Below are 14190 nucleotides of genomic sequence, written 5' to 3' on the forward strand. Positions count from 1 at the left end.
CAGATCACCCTTCATAAGGCCACAGATCACCCTTCAGAAGGCCACAGATCAACCCATCTTTCCCAGTATATTCTACCATTTCCTCTCCCAATTCCTTTTTTTACTAGGCAAGTTAAGAACAAATCCTTTAAAAAAAAAAGCCTTTTTTCTTCCCAATTTCCTAATATCTAATTGGTAGTTAGTCTTGTCTCATCGCTGCAACTCCACGGTTCGGGAGAGGCGAAGGTGAGCCATGCGTCCTCCGAAACACAACCCAACCAAGCCGCACTGCTTCTTGACACAATGCACATCCAACCCGGAAGCCTGCAACACCAATGTGTCGGAGGAAACACCATACACCTGACGACCTGGTCAGGGTGCACTGCACCCAGCCCGCCACAGGAGTCGCTAGTGCGCAATGAGACAAGGATATCCCTCCCGGCCGACGCTGGGCCAATTGTGCATCGCTCCATGGACATCCCGGTCATGGCCGGCTGCGACAGAGCCTGGGCTCGAACCCAGAATCTCTGGTGGCACAGTGAGCACTGCGATGCAGTGCCTTTGACCACTGCACCACCCGGGAGGAACCAAGAACACATTCTTATTTACAATGACAACCATTGAACAGTGGGTTAACTGCCTTGTTCAGGGGCAGAACAACAGATGTTTACCTTGTCAGCTCAGGGACTCAATCCAGCAACCTTTCGGTAACTAGCACAGCGCTCTAACCACTAGGCTAGTGTAGTCATTCATGTTTAACAGTATTACTGTGCAGAGTGAGTCCAACTTGTGTGACTTGTTAAGCACATTTTTACACTCCTGAACTTATTTAGGCCATAACAAATGGGTAGAAAACGTACAAAACATTCCACATTCTCATTTTTTATTAAAATTTGTAAAAAAATGTCTAAAAACACAATACCATTATGGGGTATTGTGTGTAGGTCAGTGACACAAAACATTTAATGTAATCCATTTTAAATTCAGGCTGTAACAACAACATGTGGAAACAGTCCAGGGGTACTTACTACAACGAGCAGGGATGTCAGTCCTCCGACCACCAGGTTGATGGCTCTGTCCTGCAAGGGAAAGAGGACATTACATGAGACCAGCCGATAACACACACTGTGGCGGTCATGACATTTTGTCAGCCAGTTAGTCATGCAAAAGACTGCTGGTCTCACGGTAATTGACATAAACATGTTTAGCATCTCCAGGCCTCCACACATACAAGCCGCTGATTGGAACATCTACATTTAGAAAAGTTGACCATAATCCAAGTTGACCATAATCCACTGTGATGTTCATGCCCATATTGTAAATCAGCGTCATTAAACCTCCTCGACCCTAAACCAGCATCACTACTCTGGACGGTTCTGACTTAGAATATGTGGACAACTACAAATACCTAGGTGTCTGGTTAGACTGTGAACTCTCCTTCCAGACTCACATGGACAAAGGGGGCGTTGTTGGGGCTGTGTTTCTGGACCTAAGGAAGGCTTTTGATACTGTTAACCATGAGATTCTAATCACAAAATTGTCAAAGTTCAACTTTTCCCCCGATGCCTTGAGATGGATGAAATCATACCTTGAAGGCAGAGCTCAGTGTGTCAGAGTGAGCAATGAGCTGTCGCCCTATCGTAGCTATGATGTGGGCGTGCCCCAAGGGTCAATACTGGGGCCCCTCCTGTTCAGCCTGTACATTAATGATCTGCCTTCTGTCTGTACTGGGTCTGAAGTTCAAATGTATGCAGATGACATAGTGATATATGTGCATGCAAAGAGCAAACAACAAGCTGCACAAGAACTCACTACTGTAATGGTCCAGGTTACAAAGTGGCTCAGTGACTCACTACTGTAATGGTCCAGGTTACAATGTGACTCAGTGACTCACTACTGTAATGGTCCAGGTTACAAAGCGACTCACTACTGTAATGGTCCAGGTTACAAAGTGGCTCAGTGACTCGTGTTTGCATGTTCTTCAAAGAGGGCAACAGATGTCTATGTGTCAGGGGAGAAGCTCCAGGTGGTTTCTGATTTTAAGTACCTTGGCATCATACTTGATTCCAACCTCTCTTAAAAATCATGTGAAAAGGTCATTCAAATAGCCAAATTCAACCTAGCTAATTTCCAATTTATATGAAATTGTTTGACTACAGAGGTAGCAAAACTGTACTTCAAATCTATGATTCTTCCCCACTTAACATACTGCTTGACTAGTTGGGCCCAAGCTTGCTGTATTAAAACCTATTCAGTCTGTCTACAAACAGGCTCTCAAAGTGCTTGATAGGAAGCCCAATAGCCATCATCACTGTTACATCCTCAAAAGCATGAGCTTCTGAGTTGGGAAAAGCTTATGCAATACACTGACACATGTCTTGTTTTCAAGATCCTAAACGGCCTGGCTCCCCTCCACTCAGTATTTATGTTAAACAGAAAACCCAAACATATGGCAGCAGATCCACAAGGTCTGCCATGAGAGGTGACTGTATAGTTCCCTTAAGGAAAAGCACCTTTAGTAAATCCGTTTTCTCTGTGAGAGCTTCCCATGTCTGGAATACACTGCCATCAGACACACAACTGCACCACATATCACACTTTCACAAGATGCATGAAGACATGACTAAAGGCCAATCAGATTTGTGAACATAATCCCTAGCTGTGTGTTGCCGCTTTCCATGTTGTCTGTAGCTTGTGATGTGTGGAAACACTTAGTTGCTTTTATGAATTTTGTCTTGCTGCTTTTTGTTCTGTCTGTATGCTATGTCTTGCTTGCCCTATGTTGCTCTGTTTGTATGCTACGTCTTGCTTGCCCTATGTTGCTCTGTTTGTATGCTTGCTATGTTGCTCTGTTTGTATGCTACGTCTTGCTTGCCCTATGTTGCTCTGTTTGTATGCTACGTCTTGCTTGCCCTATGTTGCTCTGTTTGTATGCTACGTCTTGCTTGCCCTATGTTGCTCTGCGTGTGCTCACTGCTCAAAGATTGTCTTTATTGTAATTGTTTTTAATAACCTGCCCAGGGACTGCGGTTGAAAATTAGCCGGCTGGCTAAAACCGTCACTTTTACTGAAATGTTGATTAATGTGCACTGTCCCTGTAAAAATAAAATAAACTCAAACATTAAGCATCTCCAATCCAAAATGAAATGAGCATCCTTCACTCATGCTGCCAAACATACCCTCGTAAAACTGACCATCCTTCCGATCCTCGACGATGTAATTTATAAAATAGCCTCCAACACTCTACTCAGCAAATTGGATGCAGTCTTACACAGTGCCATCCGTTTTGTCACCAAAGCCCCATATACTACCCACCACTGCGACCTGTATGCTCTCGTTGGCTGGCCCTCGCTTCATATTTGTCGCCAAACCCACTGTCTCCAGGTCATCTATAAGTCTTTGCTAGGTTAAGCCCCCGCCTTATCTCAACTCACTGGTCACCATAGCAGCACCCACCCGTAAGCACACGCTCCAGCAGGTATATTTCACTGTAGTTGGTGAACCAAGCGAAGCAGTCATTTGAGAAACCAAGGCTGTTAAGTCTGCTGATAAGAATGTGGTGATTGATGGAGTCAAACCTTGGCCAGGTCCTATGCCCTAGTTTCAGAGTTATTTGGAACAGGTCCTATGCCCTAGGTTCAGAGTTATTTGGAACAGGTCCTATGCCCTAGGTTCAGAGTTATTTGGAACAGGTCCTATGCCCTAGGTTCAGTTATTTGAAACAGGTCCTATGCCCTAGGGTCAGAGTTATTTGAAACAGGTCCTATGCCCTAGGTTCAGAGTTATTTGGAACAGGTCCTATGCCCTAGGTTGAGTTATTTGAAACAGGTCCTATGCCCTAGGTTCAGAGTTATTTGGAACAGGTCCCTATGCCCTAGGGTCAGAGTTATTTGAAACAGGTCCTATGCCCTAGGTTCAGAGTTATTTGAAACAGGTCCTATGCCCTAGGTTCAGAGTTATTTGGAACAGGTCCTATGCCCTAGGTTCAGAGTTATTTGGAACAGGTCCTAGTTTCAGAGTTATTTGGAACAGGTCCTATGCCCTAGGTTCAGAGTTATTTGAAACAGGTCCTATGCCCTAGGTTCAGAGTTATTTGAAACAGGTCCTATGCCCTAGGTTCAGAGTTATTTGGAACAGGTCCTATGCCCTAGGTTCAGAGTTATTTGAAACAGGTCCTATGCCCTAGTTTCAGAGGTATTTGAAACAGGTCCTATGCCCAAGTTTGAGTTATTTGGAACAGGTCCTATGCCCTAGGTTCAGAGTTATTTGAAACAGGTCCTATGCCCTAGGTTCAGAGTTATTTGGAACAGGTCCTATGCCCTAGGTTCAGAGTTATTTGGAACAGGTCCTATGCCCTAGGTTCAGAGTTATTTGGAACAGGTCCTATGCCCTAGGGTTCAGAGTTATTTGGAACAGGTCCTATGCCCTAGGTTCAGAGTTATTTGGAACAGGTCCTATGCCCTAGGTTCAGAGTTATTTGGAACAGGTCCTATGCCCTAGGTTCAGAGTTATTTGGAACAGGTCCTATGCCCTAGGTTCAGAGTTATTTGGAACAGGTCCTATGCCCTAGGTTCAGAGTTATTTGGAACAGGTCCTATGCCCTAGGTTCAGAGTTATTTGGAACAGGTCCTATGCCCTAGGTTCAGAGTTATTTGGAACAGGTCCTAGGTTCAGAGTTATTTGGAACAGGTCCTATGCCCTAGGTTCAGAGTTATTTGGAACAGGTCCTATGCCCTAGGTTCAGAGTTATTTGGAACAGGTCCTATGCCCTAGTTTCAGAGTTATTTGGAACAGGTCCTATGCCCTAGGTTCAGAGTTATTTGGAACAGGTCCTATGCCCTAGGTTGAGTTATTTGGAACAGGTCCTATGCCCTAGGTTCAGAGTTATTTGGAACAGGTCCTATGCCCTAGGTTCAGAGTTATTTGGAACAGGTCTTATGCCCTAGTTTCAGAGTTATTTGGCAACTGTAGTTTTGAATGATACAAACCTTAGAATGACCTAGAAAAACAACATATGGGCTGCTTGATGTGACTTGGCTATTGATAATTTGAGAACATTGCAGAGAAAGCTTGCCCTCTGTTCCTTGCCTAAGGCTGCACATGCGGTTCTCTCAACAACTGATCATATTGTCACCCATCTGACTATTCGCAATTTCATCTAGTCTTTATTAATACAGTGCATTTGGAAAGTGTTCAGACCCCTCAACTTTTCCCACATTGTTAGGTTACAGCCGTATTCTACAATTGTTTCAATAGTTTTTCCCCCTCAATCCACACACAATACCCTATGACGACAAAGCATAAAACAGGTTTAGATATATTTCCAATTCTGTTATTGTAGCAAATGTATAACATTTACATTAGTATTCAGACCCTTTACTCAGTACTTGGTTGAAGCACCTTTGGCAGCAATTACAGCCTCGAGTCTTCTCGGGTCTGACGCTACAAGCTTGGCATACCTGTATTTAGGGAGTTTCTCCCATTCTTCTTTGCAGATCCTCTCAATCTCTGTCAGGTTGGATGGGGAGCGTTGCTGCACAGCTATTTTCTGGTCTCCCCAGAGATGTTCAAATTGGGTTCAAGTCCAGGCTCTGGCTGGGCCACTCATGGACATTGAGACTTGTCCAGAAGTTGCACCTTCGCCCCAGTCTGAGGTCCTGAGCAGGTTTTCCTCAAGGTACTTTCCTCCATTCATCTTTCCCTCAATCCTGACGTCCCCACAGCATGATGCTGCCACCACCATGCTTCACAGTAGGTATGGTGACAGGTTTCCTCCAGACATGATGCTTGGCATTCAGGCCACAGAGTTCAATCTTGGTTTCATCAAACCAGAGAATCTTGTTTCTCATGGTCTGAGTCTTTAGGTGCCTTTTGCCAACTCCAAGCGGGCGGTCATGTGTGCCTTTTACTGAGGAGTGGCTTCCATCTGACCACCCTACCATAAAGGCCTGATTGGTGGAGTTCTGCAGAGAAGGTTGTCCATCTTGAAGGTTCTCCCATGTCCACAGAGGAACTATAGGTGATCTGTCAGTGACCATCTTGGTCACCTCCCTGACCAAGGCTCTTCTCTCTCGATTGCTCAGTTTGGCCAGGCGGCCAGCTCTAGGAAGAGTCTTTGTGGTTCCAAACTTCTTCCATTTAAGAATGATGGAGGCCACTGTGTTCTTGGAGCCTTCAGTGCTGCAGAAATGTTTGGGTACCCTTCCCCAGATCTGTGTCTCGACACAATCCTCTCTCTATGGACAATTCCTTCAACCTCATGGCTTGGGCTTTGCTCTGACATGCACTGTCAACTGTGGGACCATTCTCTCCCAGACTCATGGATAGACATGTTGGAGTATAGGCTCGACCAGTTATGTACCAAAGACATCTTAAATCAGTTTTTTAAAATGTTTTTCTGCCATGTGCAATATGCGATATGTATTGTATAACAGCACAATCATTATTTTCAGTTTTTTGGGGGGGTGGGGGCTCATATACAGGCCTATGAATGAGCTGTCAGATGGTCTATGGGTGTTCTGAATTAATCATCACCTTAGAAAGCACTGTCCATTTCATTGTGTTGGGCTTTGTGACAGCATCCACAACGACCATGTTATACACTGGTTCAACCTGCTGTTGAACTTCTTTCTTCGAATTGATCATCACAGTGAGGTGAGTTGTAAAAGCATGATACTGTTGTGATGATAAGTGTTTGATTGTCATTGATGTCAGAGTGGTTAGAGGGACATGGAGCCATTAGGACCCGATGGTTAGAGGGACATGGAGCCATTAGGAGCCGATGGTTAGAGGGACATGGAGCCATTAGGACACATGGTTAGAGGGACATGGAGCCATTAGGACCCGATGGTTAGTGGGACATGGAGCCATTAGGTCCTGATGGTTGTTAGTGAGTTAGGTACTACCAACACATGTCCAGAGTGCAGAAGAGGAGACTCAAGACTGTGGGTGTGGCGGTAATATGGTCACCGCAACAGCCGTACACACACACACACACACACACACACACACACACACACACGTACCCGAGCAGAGGTTTCTCCAAACAGCAGTCTGTTGTCAAGGCCGCTGGTGCCATATGTTCTGGTGGTGAAATCATTGGTAGTGAAGTCATCCATGGCTCAGCAGCTCCACCCCATGGACACACAGAGGAACTGCATGCTAATGGCTCCACAGGGGCAGGCCTTACCGGACAGGAAGCAGGGCCAGCCAACCAGATGCCTGACCTGAAGGGTGGGAGGAATAGGAGAGGGAAGTTAATAGCCTGTCCCTCACCCCATAAAGGGACTGGCTAAAACACCCCCTCCCATACTTCCCTTTCTGATACCCCTATTCCTTTACCTCGTCTCTCTCCTTGATCCCCTCTCATCTCTGCCCCCAGCCCAATCTCAAATCCCCCCCTAGACGTTGTCATGTTTCTTCTCTAGCCCAGCTCTACCCTAGCTCCAGTCCAGCTCTACCCTAGCTCTAGCCCAGCTCTAGCCCAGCTCCAGCCCAGCTCTACCCTAGCTCCAGTCCAGCTCTAGCCTAGCTCTACCCTAGCTCCAGTCCAGCTCTACCCTAGCTCTAGCCCAGCTCTACCCTAGCTCCTTCCTGTTTGGCCCTGTCCGGGGGTGTCCTCGGATGGGGCCACAGTATCTCCTGACCCCTCCTGTCTCAGCCTCCAGTATTTATGCTGCAGTAGTTTATGTGTCGGGGGCTAGGGTCAGTTTGTTATATCTGGAGTACTTCTCCTGTCCAATTCGGTGTCCTGAATCTAAGTGTACGTTCTCTAATTCTCTCCTTCTCCCTTTCTTTCTCTCTTTCGGAGGACCTGAGCCCTAGGACCATGCCCCAGGACTACCTGACATGATGACTCCTTGCTGTCCCCAGTCCACCTGGCCGTGCTGCTGCTCCAGTTTCAACTGTTCTGCCTTATTATTCGACCATGCTGGTCATTTATGAACATTTGAACATCTTGGCCATGTTCTGTTATAATCTCCACCCGGCACAGCCAGAAGAGGACTGGCCACCCCACATAGCCTGGTTCCTCTCTAGGTTTCTTCCTAGGTTTTGGCCTTTCTAGGGAGTTTTTCCTAGCCACTGTGCTTCTACACCTGCATTGCTTGCTGTTTGGGGTTTTAGGCTGGGTTTCTGTACAGCACTTTGAGATATCAGCTGATGTACGAAGGGCTATATAAATAAATTTGATTTGATTTGATCTAGCCCAGCTCTACCCTAGCTCCAGTCCATCTCTTGCCCAGCTCTACCCTAACTCTAGCCCAGCTCTACCCTAGCTCCAGTCCAGCTCTACCCAAGCTCCAGTCCAGCTCTACCCAAGCTCCAGTCCAGCTCTACCCAAGCTCTAGCCCAGCCCCGCTCTAGCCCAGCTCTATCCCAGCCCAGCTCTACCCCAGCTCTAGCTTAGCTCTACCCCAGCCCAGCTCTACCCTAGCTCTAGCTCAGCCCTACCCTAGCTCGAGCCCAGCTCTACCCTAGCTCTAGCCTAGCTCTAGCCCAGCCCTACCCCAGCAGTATGTTACTGCACGAACCAGAATACCATTCTAGCCCAGCTCTAACCCTATCCCAGCCCTACCCTAGCTCTAGCCTAAGCCCTAGCCCAGCTCTTCCCTAACCTACCCCAGCTCTACCCCGAGCCCAGCTCTAGCCCAGCAGTATGTTACTGCACGGTGCAGAAGACCATTCTAGGCCAGAGAGCAGAGACCATTTCCTGTTGCAACAACATTCTGGGTGAAAAGGCAGAATTCCTGAGGCAGCTTTGTGCTCCAAACCCACAAGAAACAAGAGGTCCATTATGACATGGGAACTAGCTGCTACTCTCTAGCCTCCAGCTCCATCCCAGCCTGGGCTACATAACACATGATAACCCTAAGAGCTGCTGCATGGGATCATGTGAACAGCTACACTGAAAACAACAGCAATCCCCCAACCGGAGTCTAAATGGCCTTGCTAGTTACAAACATATTTTTATATATATATATATATATTTAACTAGGCAAGTCAGTTAAATATTTTATTTGACAATGACGGCCTACCGGGGAACAGTGGGTTAACTGCCTTGTTCAGGGGCAGAACGACAGATACCTGCCTCCCCAACCTGCCGGGCTACCTGCCTCCCCAACCTGCCGGGCTACCTGCCTCCCCAACCTGCCGGACTACCTGCCGCCCCAACCTGCCGGACTACCTGCCGCCCCAACCTGCCGCCCCAACCTGCAGGGCTACCTGCCTCCCAACCTGCCGGGCTACCTGCCCCTCAACCTGCCGGGCTACCTGCCGCCCCAACCTGCCGGGCTACCTGCCGCCCCAACCTGCCGGGCTACCTGCCGGGCTACCTGCCTTCCCAACCTGCCGGGCTACCTGCCTCCCCAACCTGCCGGGCTACCTGCCTCCCCAACCTGCCGGGCTACCTGCCGCCCCAACCTGCCGGGCCCCAACCTGCCGCCCCAACCTGCCGGGCTACCCCAACCTGCAGGGCTACCTGCCGCCCCAACCTGCAGGGCTACCTGCCTCCCCAACCTGCCGGGCTACCTGCCGCCCCAACCTGCCGCCCCTACCTGCCTCCCCAACCTGCCGGGCTACCTGCCGCCCCAACCTGCAGGGCTACCTGCCGCCCCAACCTGCCGGGCTACCTGCCTCCCCAACCTGCCGGGCTACCTGCCGCCCCAACCTGCCGCCCTACCTGCCGCCCCAACCTGCAGGGCTACCTGCCTCCCCAACCTGCCGGGCTACCTGCCTCCCCAACCTGCCGGGCTACCTGCCTCCCCAACCTGCCGGGCTACCTGCCTCCCCAACCTGCCGGGCTACCTGCCTCCCCAACCTGCCGGGCTACCTGCCGCCCCAACCTGCCGCCCCAACCTGCCGCCCCAACCTGCAGGGCTACCTGCCGCCCCAACCTGCAGGGCTACCTGCCGCCCCAACCTGCAGGGCTACCTGCCGCCCCCAACCTGCAGGGCTACCTGCCGCCCCAACCTGCAGGGCTACCTGCCGCCCCAACCTGCCGGGCTACCTGCCTCCCCAACCTGCCGGGCTACCTGCCTCCCCAACCTGCCGGGCTACCTGCCTCCCCAACCTGCCGGGCTACCTGCCTCCCCAACCTGCCGGGCTACCTGCCGCCCCAACCTGCAGGGCTACCTGCCGCCCCAACCTGCAGGGCTACCTGCCGCCCCAACCTGCAGGGCTACCTGCCCCAACCTGCCGGGCTACCTGCCGCCCCAACCTGCCGGGCTACCTGCCTCGCCCCTGCCGCCCCCAACCTGCAGGGCTACCTGCCGCCCCAACCTGCCGGGCTACCTGCCGCCCCAACCTGCCGGGCTACCTGCCTCCCCAACCTGCAGGGCTACCTGCCGCCCCAACCTGCAGGGCTACCTGCCACCCCAACCTGCCACCCCAAATCAAATCAAATTGTATTTGTCACATACACATGGTTAGCAGATGTTAATACGAGTGTAGCGAAATGCTTGTGCTTCTAGTTCCGACAATGCAGTAGTAACTAGAGGTCAACCGATTAATCGGAATGGCCGATTAATCAGGGCCGATTTCAAGTTTTCATAACAATCGGAAATCTGTATTTTTGGCCGCCGATTTGCTGATTTGAATTTTTTTTTTTTTATATCTTTCTTTAACTAGGCAAGTCAGTCAAAGAACACTTATTCTTATTTTCACTGACGGCCTAGGAACGGTGGGTTAACTGTCTCGTTCAGGGGCAGAACGACAGATTTTCCCCTTGTCAGCTCGGGGGATCCAATCTTGCAACCTTTCATTTAACTAGTCCAACACAATAACGACCTGCCTCTCTCTAGTTGCACTCCACAAGGAGCCTGCCTGTTACGAGAATGCAGTAAGCCAAGGTAAGTTGCAAGCTAGCATTAAACTTCTTATAAAAAACAATCATAATCACTAGTTAACTACACATGGTTGATATTACTAGATATTATCTAGCGTGTCCTGCATTGCATATAATCTGACTGAGCATACAAGCATACAAGTATCTGACTGAGCGGTGGTAGGCAGAAGCAGGCGCGTAAACATTCATTCAAACAGCACTTTCATGAGTTTTGCCAGCAGCTCTTCGTTGTGAGTCAAGCCAATGAACTCCCGAGATGAGGCTGGTGTAACCGAAGTGAAATGGCTAGCTAGTTAGCGTGCGCTAAAACGTTTCAAACGTCACTTGCTCTGAGACTTCTAGTAGTTGTTCCAATGCTCTGCATGGGTAACGCTGCTTCGATGTGGTGGCTGTTGTCGTTGTGTTGCTGGTTCGAGCCCAGGGAGGAGCGAGGAGAGGGACGGAAGCTATACTGTTACACTGGCAATACTTTTTATTTTTTTTTTTACCTTTATTTAACCAGGCAAGTCAGTTAAGAACAAATTCTTATTTTCAATGACGGCCTAGGAACAGTGGGTTAACTGCCTGTTCAGGGGCAGAACGACAGATTTGTACCATGTCAGCTCGGGATTCGTTACCTTAGTCCAACGCTCTAACCACTAGGCTACCCTGCCGCCCCAGCTACCCTACTAAAGTGCCTATAAGACATCCAATAGTCAAAGGTTAATGAAATTCAAATGGTATAGAGGGAAATAGTCCTATAACAACTACAACCTAAAACTTCTTACCTGGGAATATTGAAGACTCATGTTAAAAGGAACCACCAGCTTTCGTATGTTCTCATGTTCTGAGTGTAACGGATGTGAAACGGCTAGCTTAGTTAGCGGTGGTATGCGCTAAATAGCGTTTCAATCGGTGACGTCACTTGCTCTGAGACCTTGAAGTAGTGGTTCCCCTTGTGGAGCGATGGGTAACGATGCTTCGTGGCAACACTTTGTTTTTTCATTATTTAAACTAAATTGAACATGTTTCATTATTTACTTGAGGCTAAATTGATTTTATTGATGTATTATATTAAGTTAAAATAAGTGTTCATTCAGTATTGGGAAACTAACCGGGCTAGGACATACGGGAAACCATACGGGAAACCAACCGGCTAGGACATACGGGAAACCAACCGGCTAGGACATACGGGAAACCAACCGGCTAGGACATACGGGAAACCAACCGGCTAGGACATACGGGAAACCAACTGGGCTAGGACATACGGGAAACCAACCGACTAGGACATACGGGAAACCAACCGGGCTAGGACATACGGGAAACCATACGGGAAACCAATCGACTAGGACATACGGGAAACCAACCGGGCTAGGACATACGGGAAACCATACGGGAAACCAACCGGCTAGGACATACGGGAAACCAACCGGCTAGGACATACGGGAAACCAACCGACTAGGACATACGGGAAACCAACCGGCTAGGACATACGGGAAACCAACCGGCTAGGACATACGGGAAACCAACCGGGCTAGGACATACGGGAAACCATACGGGAAACCAACCGGCTAGGACATATGGGAAACCAATCGACTAGGACATACGGGAAACCAACCGACTAGGACATACGGGAAACCAACCGACTAGGACATACGGGAAACCAACCGGCTAGGACATACGGGAAACCATACGGGAAACCAACCGGCTAGGACATACGGGAAACCAACCGGCTAGGACATACGGGAAACCAACCGGCTAGGACATACGGGAAACCAACCGGCTAGGACATACGGGAAACCAACCGGCTAGGACATACGGGAAACCATACGGGAAACCAACCGGCTAGGACATACGGGAAACCAACCGGGCTAGGACATACGGGAAACCAACCGGGCTAGGACATACGGGAAACCATACGGGAAACCAACCGGCTAGGACATACGGGAAACCAACCGGCTAGGACATACGGGAAACCAACCGGCTAGGACATACGGGAAACCAACCGGGCTAAGACATACGTGAAACCATAGGACATACGGGAAACCAACCGGCTAGGACATACGGGAAACCAACCGGCTAGGACATACGGGAAACCAACCAGCTAGACTAGGACATACGGGAAACCAACCGACTAGGACATACGGGAAACCAACCGGCTAGGACATACGGGAAACCAACCGGCTAGGACATACGGGAAACCAACCGGCTAGGACATACGGGAAACCAACCGGCTAGGACATACGGGAAACCAACCGGCTAGGACATACGGGGAAACCAACCGGGAAACCAACTAGGACATACGGGAAACCAACCGGGCTAGGACATACGGGAAACCAACCGGCTAGGACATACGGGAAACCAACCGGGCTAGGACATACGGGAACCCAACTGGGCTAGGACATACGGGAAACCAACCGGCTAGGACATACGGGAAACCATAGGACATACGGAAACCAACCGGGCTAGGACATATGGGAAACCAACGGGCTAGGACATACGGGAAACCAACCGGGCTAGGACATACGGGAAACCAACGGGCTAGGACATACGGGAAACCAACCGGGCTAGGACATACGGAAACCAACCGGCTAGGACATAGGACATACGGGAAACCAACCGGGCTAGGACATACGGAAACCAACCGGGCTAGGACATACGGAAACCAACCAGCTAGGACATACGGGAAACCAACCAGCTAGGACATACGGGAAACCAACCAGCTAGGACATACGGGAAACCAACCAGCTAGGACATACGGGAAACCAACCAGGCTAGGACATATACGGGAAACGATACAGGAAACCAACCGGGCTAGGACATATGGGAAACCAACCGGGCTAGGACATACGGGAAACCAACCGGGCTAGCTAAATCACTTGTAAATAGTCAGCTAACAGCTGGTAGTCGTTAGGCTTGCTAGCTAGTTTAGCTGTGTTGGGCGCTGACCTCGCAGATCTTAATTTAACATTCATTTTAAACACTCATCAAAGCTCACAAAACATATCTACGAGTTTAACAGAAGACGGCTAGCTAGTAAGCCTGCTGGTTATCTAACGGCAGTTTGTTACTGATAGCATGTCCGCTAACAATAACACTACTAGGACAGCTCCAATCAGCTGCTCAAAACACCTATTTCAAAGGTTCAACCAAACGTCTACTTTGTTTCAGTGTACTTACGTGTCAGAGCATAATAAGAGGTAGTGTTTCAGATGAATATGTGTCAACTACTTGTCACTTATCCAGTGTCTCCAAAACTTCCAGGAGCAAAATGATTCTGATCGGCTCAACCAGAAATTACAGCCGGGCAGCTTAAAGGGAACGTGACAGTACTCTTAAAGGCAAAATATCTCATTACGCCGATAAACATTTCGGCAAAGAGTTGACAT

General features: G+C 49.2%; 1 long non-coding RNA gene across 1 annotated transcript; it reads right to left on the reverse strand.

Annotated features, from left to right (window-relative positions):
• Positions 1-941: 941 nt before the first annotated feature.
• Positions 942-14118, reverse strand: LOC135536063 (uncharacterized). The gene is made up of 3 exons (XR_010454935.1): positions 13982-14118; positions 7005-7205; positions 942-1058 (listed from the first exon to the last, which is right to left on the reverse strand). It is a non-coding gene; the product is annotated as an uncharacterized LOC135536063 (long non-coding RNA).
• Positions 14119-14190: the final 72 nt, after the last annotated feature.

This window comes from Oncorhynchus masou, unplaced genomic scaffold, assembly GCF_036934945.1.
Source record: "Oncorhynchus masou masou isolate Uvic2021 unplaced genomic scaffold, UVic_Omas_1.1 unplaced_scaffold_551, whole genome shotgun sequence".
In the NCBI taxonomy this organism is placed as follows: Eukaryota; Metazoa; Chordata; class Actinopteri; order Salmoniformes; family Salmonidae; genus Oncorhynchus; species Oncorhynchus masou.